Source organism: Nuphar pumila, chromosome 14, assembly GCF_984573655.1.
Source record: "Nuphar pumila chromosome 14, dmNupPumi1.hap1.1, whole genome shotgun sequence".
Lineage (NCBI taxonomy): Eukaryota > Viridiplantae > Streptophyta > Magnoliopsida > Nymphaeales > Nymphaeaceae > Nuphar > Nuphar pumila.
Genome location: NC_143262.1, coordinates 48381043 through 48393211, shown reverse-complemented (window position 1 = coordinate 48393211; position 12169 = coordinate 48381043).

Here is a 12169-nt window from a genome sequence, read left to right as displayed (position 1 = left end):
GAATGTGAATTATAGTGTTAAAACCCTTATTTTTATGGTTAGTATTGTTCAAAGTAAAGATCTGAATATATATTTAAAATCCTGATAAAATTTTGTTGAGGCTTGTTCAAAAATCAGAATTCAGGGACATTCTAGTCATTAATCAAATTGTCAAAGGGTAGCTTAGTAATTTGCCAATTCAGTGACATTTTTCGGTAAAATACCCAACTATATAAGGTCAAAATAGTAATCTTTCTTTTAGGATATTTTCAGGGAATTAATAAAATTGTCAGGGACAAAAATGGTAATTTACCATTCTCAATGGCAGGCTATGTAATTTATTGAACTACAGAAGGACACTCAAGTAATTCTAAATTCCCTTATGGCATTTCTGAAAGATGGAATTGAGCCAAGGTTAACTTGGGTATTAAAAAGTTGCAAATTGAATAAAATATATTAATTTATAATATTTTAATCTCAGACCATGGTTTTAGAAAAACCACTGGCCCAAAACCATGGACAGGCCATGGTTTTCCAAAACCATGGGAGGACAAGTGTCACTCTTCAGTGAGGAGGTGACACTAAGCCCCTCTCTCTCTTTGACACTTGTCAGAAGAATGACAAGTGTCATTAAAAAAATTAATTTTTTAATTACTTTGGTGACAAATGTCACCAAAGTGGGCCCCACAAGGGGGGGGCGACCTCCCTTCTCTCTCCTATAAATACCCCTCACCCCCTCTCTCTCTACCCAAGTTCAAAACCCTCCCTTCTCTCTCTAAGCTCTCTCTCTCCTACTTTCTCTCTCTACCTTTGATTTTCTCTCTCTAACTTTTAAACCAAAACCTCCGTAGAATCTCAGATTTTTTCTGAGAAACCTCTTCTAGCCCTTTTCCTCTTTCTTTTAGCGAAGTCCGTTCTTCTGCAAGAAGCTCCGTCAGATCAGAAACAGCCTCGGAAGCACTACCTGCAGGAGTTCTGCTAAACTTAGCAGAAAAGTCAGATTTGGATAGCGGAAGCGCTGCTCAAATCAACTAAACAAGGTTAGTATTCAAGAACCATCTTCTGAATTCAAATTCTCCTTCTAAACCCCAATTCTACTTTGTGTGGATTCAAATTTTGACAATTTTGTCAAAATTTAATCCAACCCAGCCTCTACGCAAGGGAAGTTCTGTTCAAATTTTTCTAAATATTTTTAAGTATTCCGAACTACTTTAGCAGTAGTTCTGGCAAAATTTTCTAAAAGACTTTTAAAAAAATTGAGTTTTTATAGCAGGAGTTCTGTCAAAATGATTTAAAGATTTTTGAAAAAAGTAGAATTAGTATAGCAGTAATTCTGACCAAATTTTTAAATAATTATTTTAATCAGAATTTTGGCAAAATCTTTTTAGATAGTTTAGAAATTTTTAGTAGAAGATATATCAAAATTTTTATAATTATTTCAGAAAAAAATTGATTTTTATAAAAGAAATTTTGTTAAAATTTTTCAAAAATCCATTTAAATATTTAAATCAAAATTTTTGAAAAACCTTTATAAAAATATTTGTGACGTAAAGTCATGTTCGAATTCTTACAACTCGAATTCAAGTTCAAACCCTTTTTCGAACATTTGAGTTATTACAGAGGAAACTCTGTGAAAATTCTTATAAAAGTTTTAAAGTCAATTACAAATAAATTTTTAGATTTTTAATAATAATTTCTTCAAAAGATACTTCTTTAAAATATAGGGCAAATACTACTCGAAATTCGATATAAAAATATTAACTAATATAATGAATTCTATCAGATTAAATCAAAGCACGAGCGCTTTATCCTGTTCTCCTTAAGTTCTATCAAAATCCAAGTAAGTTATTCTATCAAAATCTTATAATTTTATATTAGACATGCTTTTGATTCATGTTTTTAATTCGTGCATGATTATCTAAATTTGATTCTTGATCAAATGCATATTTTAATATCCGCATGAATAAATATTTGTTTTGAATGATAAAATTTTCAATTTTATGATTTGAATAAAATTTTGATGGATACTATGATCAAAACTTTGATTTTGATAAAAGAATTTGTATAACATGTTGATTTTTGAAAGATTTTATTATTGCAGGAGTCATGTCTATACAAACTTAATTCTCGCCTTCATAGGCGAATGCTCGTTGTGATAGAGCAAAATTCTGGATGGGCTAGATACATATGAACCGTGTTTATTTGAAAGGAATGATTTGGCTATTGAGCCTAGTTTTTAAAAAGATGAAAAGTCCTATAAAAGAATCCTTAAAGCCCATCTAGGTTTATCCTACCCTGAAAGGGGTAGTGGTACAACCAGGAGTGACATTGTGAAGATGATGATTGTTGGGAGCGATAGATTCCCTGGACCTCCTGTCACTCGGGTTGAGGAGGTCGAGACAACGGGTCTCAAGGCTGCTGCATGCCAGTGGATGCATCCAACTCTCCTTGTTTGCTCGCCATTGCTGAGAATCTTCTCGGTCGTTGACCGCTCGCATGGGAGCCCGTTTCACTCAGGTATCCGGGTAATCCACAATAGAATAATATACCCCCGGAATACTTAGTTTGAGATCAGAGTACTCTCTACCGTACCAGGAGGGCGTTAATATCAAAACAATGACCTTTTTCTTCCACAGATTTTGATCTGAAATTATGCATTGTTGATTTAACACATAATCATGTTTTAAATTGTTTTTAATTGTCTTATTTTTAATTGCATAATTATTCTTGAATGAATGCATTTTGATTTGTAAATTATTGAAATCATGCTTAATATTTGAATTGTATGATTTTGATTAATGACTTACTTGGCTATCATAAGTCTAACCCCGTTTTATGGAGATTTCAGGTTCAAATATGGAATAGGAAATCTTACAATGGATGTTGGACAAGTGTGGCATCGAAGAATCCAGATTCCCAAGATCCTGAGATTAATTTAGGATTTATTTTAAATTTAATCCTAAATGTTTTCATTTTTGAACCTTATGAAAAGACTATGTATATAATGTTAATATAAATTATTGTTGTTTTTGTTGTTAATTGGAATGTGATGTGCCTGAGGTTTAGGAAACCAAAAATCAAAAATTATTTCCGTTGTTTAAAAAAAAAAAAATCTGCATTTTTAAAGGTTTTAAAACCCCGGGGCGTTACAATTGGTATCAGAGCAGAGTTTTGGGAAATCTGGTTCGAAATCCACCTTGTTCATACATTACACTGTAAGTATGTACTTTAGATTTTTATTTTATTATTATTGTTAAATCATTATTCTTCTTATAGATGACTCCTCAAGATCTGGTCAATATCATTAAAGAACTTGTCAAGGATGTTCAAAAGCTAGAAGAATCACAGACAATACAAAAACGGATGGTGGATAATTTAGAAAATCAAGTTCTAAGTCTCACAAAAGAAAAAGAAAACTTAGAAAAATGTCATAGGTGTTTACAGACCCATTTATCACAACCTTGCCCACTGGAATTGGAAGAATGTTTATTTTGTGGAGAAGTTGGGCATATAGAAAAAGAATGCCAAGTGAAGATGGGTTGCATTAAAAGACAGCAAGCCGCTGAAAACCTACCAGATCAACAATCTCGTGTGGTTATTCTTGCTCCTCCTCCTCCAATGGAACCTATTGTCATTTCATCTGACTCGCCCATAGTACCTGCTTCTGCACCCACTTTAACTCCTTTGGACTTTGTATTTTCACTCCAACCTCCTGATCCTATATATACCCCAAGAGAACCTACGGATGATCTTAGTTTATATTTAGGAAATCCAAATAAACAAATTTATAATATAGATCCAAATGTTGCAGGACCTTCTCATCCACCAGGGCAGATTAGGAACAAGAGGAATTATTTGGGAAAATTCCTCAAGCTTCCATAGGATATCTTTTGTTAACTTTTGTTAAATATGTAAATTCTTGTAAATATGGGTTTTGATGTATATATATGTTCATATGAATAAATGTTCTTTCTACTTTAATCTAAGTCTGATCATTATTTATCAAGGATGCCTCATCAAGCATCAAAGAAGCAACCCAAGGAGCAGAATGGTCAACAAGAATTCATTATGGAAACATTAAATAATTTGGCAGCTGTTATAAGAGATCAGAATCAGAATAGGCAAGACTCAGCTACATCTTCAAAATCCTATCAAAACCATAATGAAGTATCTTATGAGAAGTTTCTCAAATTAGATCCACCTACATTTTCAGGAAAGATGGATCTAGAAGCTGCAGAGGTTTGGATCCGAGAAATAGAAAAGATTTTTCGTGTTCTGACCGTACCTGAAGATCGTAAGGTCAACTATGCAGCATACAGATTAAAGGGAGATGCAGAAAGATAGTGGGCATCCACTTTAGAAATTAAATTTAGCAATGAATCCGTTACTTGGGAGCAATTTGTTGAAATTTTCTATGCTGCATATTTCCCCAAGCATGAAAGAAGCCGTAAGATGAGGGAATTCCTTGAATTACTACAAGGAGGACTCTCTTTATCTGAATACATTACTAAATTCAGAAATTTAGAGAAGTATTGCCCAAATGTCTATAATACGGAAGACGAGAGGGCAATGAAATTTACTAGAGGATTGAAACCAGTTCTACGAACCAAAGTCCTCACTAGTAGGCCAGAAACTTTAGACAAGGCAGTGGAAATAGCTACATTGATACAAGAAGATTGGGAAGAAATACAGAAGAATCAATCTGGCAGAACAGTTTCTCAATTCAGAGGCCAAAGGAGTTGGCCTAAAAGAAATTTTGAAGGAAGAAGGTTCATCCCTCCAACAAAGAGGCCACGACAGCAGTTTCAAGTCAATCAACCACAACTACCAGCTACACAACTACCAGCTAGATCGTGTCAGAATTGCTATCGATCCCATCCAGGACAACCCTGCCCCCGAACAACTGGTGGTTGTTTATATTGTGGTAAGTCTGGCCATTTCATTAAAGACTGCTATAAAAAGGAAATGGATGAACATGCTCGAGGCCTTATTAGACCTCGCCCTCAACAACAACCCCAGTATCCGTACTAGCAACATCAACAACAGCAGCAACAACAACAACCACAACAACGACCGTAGAATAAAAAAGTACCAGATCGCGTTTATGCCGCCAATGTTGATCAACTACCTAAGGGTGACCTGATTCAAGGTACTTTATCTATAGCTGGACATGCTGCTTTTACTCTATTTGATTGCGGTTCAACTCATTCTTTTATTTCCAAGAAGTTTACTACTTTACTTAATATGCCTATCAAGTCTTTGAACTGTGCTCTAGAAGTGGTCAACCCAGTAGGATGTAAATCTTTTTGTGGGTTATACTTGCCGAATCTAGAAGTATATATTGAAGGACAGAATTTACCTGCTGACCCAATTCTATTAGACATGTCAGATTTTGATATTATATTGGGTATGAATTGGCTACATCAACATCATGCAAGAATATTTTGTCAAGAAGGAAAAGTTACTTTTTCTCAACCAGGTATTCCTAAGGTAGAATTTAGATTATCCAATTCTACTCCTAAAAATCGAGTTATTTCTTCTTTAAAGGCCCAGAAATATTTGAGGAATGGATGTATGGCCTTTCTAGTCAGCATTACTCTTGCCAGGCCAGCAGAAATTTCTCTTGAAAGTCTGGATATTGTTCGTGAATTTTCAGATGTTTTTCCTGATGAATTACCAGGACCTCCTCCACATAGAGAGATAGAATTCGGTATTGAGTTAATGCCAGGAATTGCACCAATTTCTAAAGCTCCTTATAGGATGGCTCCAGCAGAACTCACAGAATTAAAAAAGCAATTATTGGAATTAATGGAGCTAGGATTTATTAGACCAAGTATGTCTCCCTGGGGTGCACCAGTATTATTTGTAAAGAAGAAAGATGGGTCATTAAGATTATGTATAGATTACAGACTTCTTAATCAAGTTACCATAAAGAATAAATATCCGTTGCCACGAATTGAAGATTTATTTGATCAATTACAGAAGGCTAAGGTATTTTCAAAGATTGATCTTAGATCTGGATATCATCAACTTAGAATCAAGGAAGAAGACATTTCTAAGACAGCCTTTCGGACAAGGTATGGACACTATGAATTCACTGTCATGCCTTTTGGACTTACAAATGCACCAGCAGCCTTTATGGATCTTATGAACCGTGTGTTCAGACCGTTTGTAGATACATTTGTGATTATTTTTATTGATGATATTTTAATTTATTCTGAAAATAAGGAACAACACCAGGAACATTTAAGGATTATTTTGGATACTTTGAGGAAAAATCAGTTATATGCCAAATTTTCTAAGTGCGAATTTTGGCTGGAAAAAGTTATGTTTTTGGGTCATGTAATTTCAAAAGATGGAATCTCAGTAGATCCTGCTAAAGTGGAAGCAGTATTAGAATGGAAACAACCTAAGAATATTACAGATATTCGAAGTTTTCTTGGACTTGCTGGATACTACCGAAGATTCATTCAAGATTTCTCCCGTATAGCATCACCAATGACTAAACTTCTGAAGAAGGGTGTTAAATTTGATTGGGACATTAAATGTGAAGAAAGTTTCCAAATTTTGAAAGAAAAGCTCACTACATCTCCAGTACTTACTTTACCCTCGGGACATGGTGGATTTGAGGTATATGCAGATGCTTCTGGTACTGGTCTAGGTTGTGTATTGATGCAACACGGAAAAGTTATTGCTTATGCATCAAGACAGTTGAAAAATCATGAGAAGAATTATCCAACCCATGACTTAGAACTTGCGGCAGTTGTTTTTGCACTAAAGATCTGGAGACATTATTTATATGGAGAACAATTTGAAGTATTCAGTGATCACAAGAGCCTCAAATATTTGTTCTCGCAGAAAGAATTAAATATGAGACAGCGACGTTGGCTAGAATTTATTAAAGACTATGAGTTCACACTTTCTTATCATCCTGGAAAGGCGAATATTGTAGCTGATGCTCTTAGTCGCAAAACTAGAGACACTTTGGCAAGTCTCATAGACAAAGAATGAAAACTTATTGAAGATTTCATTAATTGGAAACCCTTTACAACTGATACAGGAAGGATTTTATTATCAAACTTAATTGTTCGACCAGAAATCCTCATCCGAATTATTTTTGCACAAAGTAAGGATTCTCAACATGAAGAATTTTTAGCTCGAGCCCAACAGGAAGATGATGTTTCTTTTCGACTTAAAGAAGATGGGAGTATTTTGATGAATGATCGAATATGGGTACCAAATAACCCTGATTTGAGAAATGAAATCCTTGAAGAAGCCCATAAAAGCAAGTATACTATCCACCCAGGAAGTACAAAGATGTTCAAAGATTTGCAAAGAAAGTACTGGTGGACTGGTATGAAGAGAGATGTGGCAAATTATGTTTTAAAGTGTTTGATTTGCCAACAAGTTAAGGCAGAACATTAGAAGCCAGGTGGAATGATGCAACAAATTGAAATTCCACAATGGAAATGGGAAGAAATTACTATGGATTTCATAGTGGGTTTACCAAAAACTCGAAAACAGCATGATGCAATTTGGGTTATTATTGACCGATTAACTAAATCTGCTCACTTTCTACCTATTCGTATAAGTCAATCTTTGGAAAGTCTGGCAGATTTATACATTCAAGAGATTGTAAGACTACATGGAATACCATTTTCAATTATCTCTGATCGTGATCCCAGGTTTACTTCTCGATTCTGGAACCAACTTCAGCAGGCTTTGGGAACAAAGTTAAAGTTCAGTTCTGCATTTCATCCCCAAACTGATGGACAATCAGAGCGTACTATTCAAACTCTGGAAGATATGTTACGCGCCTGTATGCTAGAATGGAAAGGAGATTGGGATATTCATATTATGCTAGCTGAATTTACTTATAATAATAGTTATCATACCAGTATTGGAATGGCGCCATACGAAGCTTTATATGGAAGACCTTGTCGATCGCCACTCTATTGGAATGAAATTGGTGAACGAAAGTTAGAGTCACCAATGATACTACAACATTATACTGAGCAAGTAAATTTGATTCGAGACAGACTACGCACTGCCCAGAGTCGACAAAAAGGATATGCTGATCAAAGACGGAAAGAACTCGCTTTTGAAGTTGATGATATGGTCTTCGTCAAAGTATCTCCAACCAAAAGTGTGTTCAGATTTGGAAAGAAGGGAAAGTTAAGTCCTAGATTTGTAGGACCTTTTAAGATTCTAGAACGAATCGGTGAAACTGCTTATAGAATCGAATTGCCTCCTCAGTATGCACAGATTCATAATGTATTTCATGTTTCAATGCTGCGAAAATATGTTTATGATCCATCTCATATTATCCAGCATCAAGATATAGCAATTCGAGAAGACATGACTGTTGAGGAAAAGCCTATAGAAATTATGGATAGAAGGGATCAAATTTTGAGATCAAAGACTATTCCTCTCGTTAAAGTCAGATGGCAGCATCACGGAATTGAAGAATGTACTTGGGAACCTGAAAACAGCATCAGAGAGAAGTATCCAGAATTGTTTGTTTAAATTTTTTCTTTTAGGGGGGTAGAATGTAATACCCAAAATTTTTAATGATTTATAAATTCTGAAGAAAATTCAAGTTTTAATTTTTATTTATTCTGAATGTGAATTATAGTGTTAAAACCCTTATTTTTATGGTTAGTATTGTTCAAAGTAAAGATCTGAATATATATTTAAAATCCTGATAAAATTTTGTTGAGGCTTGTTCAAAAATCAGAATTCAGGGACATTCTAGTCATTAATCAAATTGTCAAAGGGTAGCTTAGTAATTTGCCAATTCAGTGGCATTTTTCGGTAAAATACCCAACTATATAAGGTCAAAATAGTAATCTTTCTTTTAGGATATTTTCAGGGAATTAATAAAATTGTCAGGGACGAAAATGGTAATTTACCATTCTCAATGACAGGCTATGTAATTTATTGAACTACAGAAGGACACTCAAGTAATTCTAAATTCCCTTATGGCATTTCTGAAAGATGGAATTGAGCCAAGGTTAACTTGGGTATTAAAAAGTAGCAAATTGAATAAAATATATTAATTTATAATATTTTAATCTCAGACCATGGTTTTAGAAAAACCACTGGCCCAAAACCATGGACAGGCCATGGTTTTCCAAAACCATGGGAGGACAAGTGTCACTCCTCAGTGAGGAGGTGACACTAAGCCCCTCTCTCTCTTTGACACTTGTCAGAAGAATGACAAGTGTCATTAAAAAAATTAATTTTTTAATTACTTTGGTGACAAATGTCACCAAAGTGGGCCCCACAAGGGGGGGGCGACCTCCCTTCTCTCTCCTATAAATACCCCTCACCCCCTCTCTCTCTACCCAAGTTCAAAACCCTCCCTTCTCTCTCTAAGCTCTCTCTCTCCTACTTTCTCTCTCTACCTTTGATTTTCTCTCTCTAACTTTTAAACCAAAACCTCCGTAGAATCTCAGATTTTTTCTGAGAAACCTCTTCTAGCCCTTTTCCTCTTTCTTTTAGCGAAGTCCGTTCTTCTGCAAGAAGCTCCGTCAGATCAGAAACAGCCTCGGAAGCACTACCTGCAGGAGTTCTGCTAAACTTAGCAGAAAAGTCAGATTTGGATAGCGGAAGCGCTGCTCAAATCAACTAAACAAGGTTAGTATTCAAGAACCATCTTCTGAATTCAAATTCTCCTTCTAAACCCCAATTCTACTTTGTGTGGATTTAAATTTTGACAATTTTGTCAAAATTTAATCCAACCCAGCCTCTACGCAAGGGAAGTTCTTTTCAAATTTTTCTAAATATTTTTAAGTATTCCGAACTACTTTAGCAGTAGTTCTGGCAAAATTTTCTAAAAGACTTTTAAAAAAATTGAGTTTTTATAGCAGGAGTTCTGTCAAAATGATTTAAAGATTTTTGAAAAAAGTAGAATTAGTATAGCAGTAATTCTGACCAAATTTTTAAATAATTATTTTAATTAGAATTTTGGCAAAATCTTTTTAGATAGTTTAGAAATTTTTAGTAGAAGATATATCAAAATTTTTATAATTATTTCAGAAAAAAATTGATTTTTATAAAAGAAATTTTGTTAAAATTTTTCAAAAATCCATTTAAATATTTAAATCAAAATTTTTGAAAAACCTTTATAAAAATATTTGTGACGTAAAGTCATGTTCGAATTCTTACAACTCGAATTCAAGTTCAAACCCTTTTTCGAACATTTGAGTTATTACAGAGGAAACCTTGTGAAAATTCTTATAAAAGTTTTAAAGTCAATTACAAATAAATTTTTAGATTTTTAATAATAATTTCTTCAAAAGATACTTCTTTAAAATATAGGGCAAATACTACTCGAAATTCGATATAAAAATATTAACTAATATAATGAATTCTATCAGATTAAATCAAAGCACGAGCGCTTTATCCTGTTCTCCTTAAGTTCTATCAAAATCCAAGTAAGTTATTCTATCAAAATCTTATAATTTTATATTAGACATGCTTTTGATTCATGTTTTTAATTCGTGCATGATTATCTAAATTTGATTCTTGATCAAATGCATATTTTAATATCCGCATGAATAAATATTTGTTTTGAATGACAAAATTTTCAATTTTATGATTTGAATAAAATTTTGATGGATACTATGATCAAAACTTTGATTTTGATAAAAGAATTTGTATAACATGTTGATTTTTGAAAGATTTTATTATTGCAGGAGTCATGTCTATACAAACTTAATTCTCGCCTTCATAGGCGAATGCTCGTTGTGATAGAGCAAAATTCTGGATGGGCTGGATACATATGAACCGTGTTTATTTGAAAGGAATGATTTGGCTATTGAGCCTAGTTTTTAAAAAGATGAAAAGTCCTATAAAAGAATCCTTAAAGCCCATCTAGGTTTATCCTACCCTGAAAGGGGTAGTGGTACAACCAGGAGTGACATTGTGAAGATGATGATTGTTGGGAGCGATAGATTCCCTGGACCTCCTGTCACTCGGGTTGAGGAGGTCGAGACAACGGGTCTCAAGGCTGCCGCATGCCAGTGGATGCATCCAACTCTCCTTGTTTGCTCGCCATTGCTGAGAATCTTCCCGGTCGTTGACCGCTCGCATGGGAGCCCGTTTCACTCAGGTATCCGGGTAATCCACAATAGAATAATATAACCCCGGAATACTTAGTTTGAGATCAGAGTACTCTCTACCGTACCAGGAGGGCGTTAATATCGAAACAATGACCTTTTTCTTCCACAGATTTTGATCTGAAATTATGCATTGTTGATTTAACACATAATCATGTTTTAAATTGTTTTTAATTGCCTTATTTTTAATTGCCTTATTTTTAATTGCATAATTATTCTTGAATGAATGCATTTTGATTTGTAAATTATTGAAATCATGCTTAATATTTGAATTGTATGATTTTGATTAATGACTTACTTGGCTATCATAAGTCTAACCCCGTTTTATGGGGATTTCAGGTTGAAATATGGAATAGGAAATCTTACAATGGATGTTGGACAAGTGTGGCATCGAAGAATCCAGATTCCCAAGATCTTGAGATTAATTTAGGATTTATTTTAAATTTAATCCTAAATGTTTTCATTTTTGAACCTTATGAAAAGACTATGTATATAATGTTAATATAAATTATTGTTGTTTTTGTTGTTAATTGGAATGTGACGTGCCTGAGGTTTAGGAAACCGAAAATCAAAAATTATTTCCGCCGTTTAAAAAAAATAATAAAAAATCTGCATTTTTAAAGGTTTTAAAACCCCAGGGTGTTACAACACTAATGACACATGCACTAGCTTATAAGAAGTTAATAAACTTGATTGAGTTTGTATTTATGGCCATAGTGAGAATACGAACAAAATCCAGATTTATCTTCTTTTAAGTCATAATCGGCCTACACTCTTAGGCTATTTTAAAAAATCATTGCATATTTCAAAGTTTTCTAAACATTTTTTTCCTTTTAGAATCAAATGGGTTATATTCAATCCATATTTATGTCCATAGTCAGGGATACAAGGCGAATTTACTTTATTGAAGTTCTATAAGGCACCTAAATTATCTTTTTCAAATAATTTTCTCAAAATTTCTTTAAAAAGAATATTTTCACAAAGATAGCATCCATGCATCATTTAGGTTAGAATGCATCATGAACAGGATTTCACAAGGCTACACGCCCCTATTTTTGATCAAATCA